This window comes from Vulpes vulpes, chromosome X (assembly GCF_048418805.1).
Source record: "Vulpes vulpes isolate BD-2025 chromosome X, VulVul3, whole genome shotgun sequence".
NCBI classification, from domain to species: Eukaryota; Metazoa; Chordata; class Mammalia; order Carnivora; family Canidae; genus Vulpes; species Vulpes vulpes.
Window position 1 is genome coordinate 91,237,505 of NC_132796.1, and position 4,931 is coordinate 91,242,435.

At 39.6% G+C, this 4,931-nt stretch overlaps 1 pseudogene; it reads left to right on the plus strand.

Moving 5' to 3' along the window:
- Positions 1-1,303: 1,303 nt before the first annotated feature.
- Positions 1,304-4,387, plus strand: LOC112934447 (ribonucleoside-diphosphate reductase subunit M2 pseudogene; annotated as a pseudogene).
- Positions 4,388-4,931: the final 544 nt, after the last annotated feature.

Below are 4,931 nucleotides of genomic sequence, written 5' to 3' on the forward strand. Positions count from 1 at the left end.
GGATCAAAATATTAATTACAAACTTCTACTTCTAGCAAAAATGGTTTGCTAATTTCAGTGATAAAATGAAACAGGAATTTTTAAAAGTTCATGGCTCTACTCTCAGAGAAAGAGAAAGAAATGGGTGACAGAAGCAAGAAGAATGCAATAGGTTCACAAGCTAACTATCCGAAATCTTTGAGAATAAGAAAAATTTAAGCAATCCAATAGAGTGCATGAAGGTGAAAAGAGCAAATTAAAAAAGTATGGTAAATATAAAAAAATAAAATAAGATAGCAAACATAAATTCAAGCATACCAGTAATCACAATAAATATAAATTGACTAAACTTCAGGTTGAAAGATGGATACTCATAAAAAGGAATTATTTAAAGCCAGCTAGATGCTATTTACGAGAGACCTGCCTAACACCTTTAGCAATATGATGACTAAATGTCAAGGATGGATAAAAATGGATGATTCACAAAATCGAAGGTGGGTCACCTATGTATATATCAGAAAAGTTAACTTTAAAGCAAACAGCATTGGAGGGGCTTGGGAAGATGATGGAATAGGAGGACCATGAGCTCACTCTATTCACATTTACAACTAGATATCATCCACATCCAAGTCAACAAACTGGAGAGCAATCCAAAGACTAGCAAAACAAATTCTACAACTAAATATAGAGAAGAAGCTAAATCCAAAAAGTTAGAGAGGTCAGAAAGGTAGAGGAAGGTTGCCCACAGGAGGCAGAGAGCTGCATGCACAGAAGGCAGAGAAATGAGCCTTCATATCCGGATCCTCACACAGGGAAGACTTATTCCTACAAAGTTTGGCTTTAAAAACCAGAATGGCTGAATTCCATGAGTTTGTAACACCAGTGGTACTTGGAGCCTAGAGCTTTTAAAAATCAATTGACTCAGCACTGAGTGAGGCAGGGGGATGAGTGATAGCTGGATCACTACCCTAAAGACACAGTCTGCACACAGAAGCAACATTAAAAGGGCAATTTACACAACACTGGGGGCAAATGGGAAAGAGAGCTGTTCATACTGATTTCGGAGCATACTGAAGCACTTTGAAAATAAGGGAGCTGTCAGTTGCCATTTTCCTCCCCCACTCCCCAGCATAAACACAGAGCCACCTGCAGGAGGCAGCTCTGCACAGACACTTGCTACCTAACCCACTAGCAGTGCACCAGGCCAAATTTCTGAGAATTCACCACTCAAAGTCTGTTAGGCTCAACCCTGGGCTCAGGACAAATCCTGTTAAAGCCTTGCTCATATCCTACCCAGCCGCCACCACACACCAGGCCCAGCCTCATGCCCCCAGCGACCCCTGTGCAGACCCCCAGATACTGTAGCACTTTCAAGGATCTGGTATAGGAACTAGTGGCCCAGCACAAATTGTGCTAACACTGTTGCTCTACTCCCAAGTTCCCTGGTGGGCATGCAAACTCATAGATGGCCTACCTGGGTTCTATGAACCCACAGAGAACAAGCACAGCCCACAACAGGCAGAGAGTCAGTGAAGACGACTATACTGAAAGCAAAGGTGACTCAGATACCATAGTTGGGCCTATGGAACACACATAGGACATTCTCCTGAAGTGCCAGGTTCTGATGAACAGGGGACATCGCATACTAGGTCACTCCAGGACCTCCTCTTCATAAAGTCATTACTTTCAAGAGCAGAAGACATAGCTAACGTTCTAAATACACAGAAAGGCCGACAAAATGAGGAGAAAAAAATGGATCCCAAATGACAGAAAAGGACAGGGCCATAGCCAGAGAGTTAAGCAAAATGGATATAAGTAACATACCTGATAGAGAATTTAAAGCAATGATCATAAGGGTATTCACTAGACTTGAGAAAAGAGTAGAAGACATGAGTGATGCTCTTAACACAAAGATAAAGAATAACATAGCAGAGATAAAGGGCTCAATAAAGAAAGTAAGAAAAAGCTTGATGGAATGAATAGCAAGCTGGAAGAAGCAGAGCAAATCAGTGGCCTAGAAGACAGAGTAATGGAAAGTAATCAAGCTGAGAAAAGAGAGAAAAACTAATTTCACAGAATAATAATACTTAAGGAGCTCAGTGACTCCATCAAATGTAATAACATTCATATAATAGGAGTCCCAGAAGAAGAAGAGACAAGAAGGAGCAGGATATTTATTTGAAGAAGTAAAAGCTGAAAATGCCTTTGATCTGGGGAAGGAAACAAACACCTAGCTGCACAGAGAACTCCCATCAAAATCAAAAGTAGATAACACCAAGATGTATTATAATTAAATTTGCAAAATATAATGATAAAGAAAAAATCTTAAAAGCAGTAAGATAAAAGAAGTCTGTAACTTACAAGAGAAAACCCATAAGGCTAGCAGATTTTTCAACAGAAACTTGGGAAGCCAGAAGAGAGTGGCTTGATATATTCAAAGTGCTGAATGGGAAAAATCTGCAGCCAAGAATATTCTATCCAGCAAGGCTGTCATTCAGAATAGAAGAAGGGATAAGGAGTTTACCATACAAACAAAAACTAAAGGAGTTCATGACTACTAAATCAGCCCTGCAAGAAATGTTAGAGGAGACTCTTTGAATTGAAGGAAGAGACCAAAAGTGACAGTATGAAGGTAGGAAACATAAAATCAGGAAAAAGGAATATCTGTAAAAAATCAGTTAAGGAACTCACAACATAAAAGGATGTCAAATATGACAATGTAGACCTAAAATGTGGGAAGGAGAGAAGAATGGGTTCAAACAAAAATGACCATCAGCTTAACATAGACTGCTATATACAGAAAAGGTTATACACAAACTTAATGGTAATCATATATTAAAAACCACTAATATATATACAAAGAATAAAGAGAAAAAACTCCAAATATATCATTAAAGAAAAGGAGCAATCCATGAAAGAGAGAAATGCAAGAAAAGAGCAGAGATAATCTTCAGAAACAATCACAAAAAAACAAAATGAAAATAAATACATATCTATCAATAATTATTTTGAAAGTCAAGGGGCTAAATGCTTTGATCTAAAAACACAGGGCAACAGAATGGATTAAAAAAAAAACCTATCTGTATGCTGCCTACAAGAGATTCATCTCAGACCTAAAGATACCTGCAGATTGAAAATGAAGGGATGGATGTCAAAAGAAAGCTGGAGTAGCAGTATTTATATTGAACGAAATAGACCTTAAAACAAAGACTGTAACAAGACACAAAGAAGGACACTCTGTAATAATAAAAGGGACAATCTAGGACCTGTATGATGTCTCAACCTGCCCTGCCTCCTCTATGCAACCACCGTCTCCATCTGCCTACTGCTTCCCACAATTGTGGCCCCACAGCAGCAGCAGCTCCAGCTCTCACCCCTCAAGGGGCTCAGCCTGGCAGACAAGGAGAACACGTCCCTTGCCCTCAGCAGGACAGACTGCTGGCCAGTAGGACCGCTAGGAGGATCTTCCAGCAACCCGCCAAACAAAAACTGAGGTATTTGCCCCTAGCATGGAGAATGAGTCACTACTCAGAGAAAACCCTCATCACGTTGTCATCCTCCTTATCGAGTACCATGGTATTTGGCAGATGCATAAGAAAGCTGAGGCTCCCTTTTGGACAGCTGAAGAGGTGGATCTTTCCAAGGACATTCAGCATTGGGAATCCCCGAAGCCTAAGGAGAGATATTTTATACCCCATATTTTGGCTTTCTTTGTGGCAAGTGATGGCATAGTAAAATGATAACTTGGTGGAGTGGTTTATCCAAGAAGCTCAGATTATAGAAGCCCTCTGTTTCTATGGCTTCCAAATTGTCATGGAAAACATCAATTCTGAGATGTATAGCCTCCTCATTGTCACTTATATTAAAGATTCTAAAGAAAGGGAATTTCTCTTCAAAGCCATTGAGACAATGTCTTGTATAAAGAAGAAGGCAGATCGGACCTTGCATTGGATTGGGGACAAAGAGGCCACCTATGGAGAATGGATTATAGCCTTTGCTGCCATGGAAGCAGTTTTCCAATGAACTTATTAGCAGAGCTAAGGGTTTACACTGTGACTTTGACTGCCTGATGTTCAAAGACCTGGTCCACAAACCTTCAGAGCAGAGAATGAAGGAAATAATTATCAATGCCATTATGATTGAACAGGAATTCCTCATGGAGGCCTTGCCAGTGAAGCTCATTGGGATGAACTGCACTTTAAGGAAGCAGTATATTGAATTTGTGGCAGACCAACTTATGCTGGAGCTTGGTTTTAGCAAGGTTTTCAGAGCAGAAAATCCATTTGACTTTATGGAGAATATTTCACTGGAAGGGAAGACTTCTTTGAGAGGAGAATAGGCAAGTATCAGGATGAGAGTGATGTCAAGTCCAACAGAGAATTCTTTTACCTTGGATGCTGACTTCTAAGTGAATGAATGTGCTCTTATTCTCTTATTTTGCTGATTTTTTTCCTTTTCCATAAAAAAATCAGCTACTTGAAGTGTATCAAACCAGTTACACCATGAATTATCAATAATGTTCATGAATAGTATTGTTAAAACTGTGTAGCTACCTCATAAGCAAGCCTGTTGATTGGTGATGCTAGTCATCTCACCTAGAGAAAAGGATGGACTAAAGCTATTCAAATTTGCAGGAAAGATCTTGGCCATGTTTGGCTTTTTCAGACAGGCTGGCTGTCCATGACTTCACCATGTCTCTTAGAGGCAGTTTGGTCTCAAAGTGTGGGGACTCTGGAATGAGTCTGATCCAGTCAGTTACTATAAGGCCCTTGGGAGGTGTCAGTCTCAGTGCTTCAAAACAGATTTTAAAGTTTGCTTACTGCTTTGTATATACAACTGGCACTTTACACACAAATAAACATAGTTTGTACTGTTGAAATAAAGGCCTGATTTAACCTAATTTGGTTTCTAGCCCAAATGCAAAGCATTCTTTTTTTTTTTTTCTCAAAGCA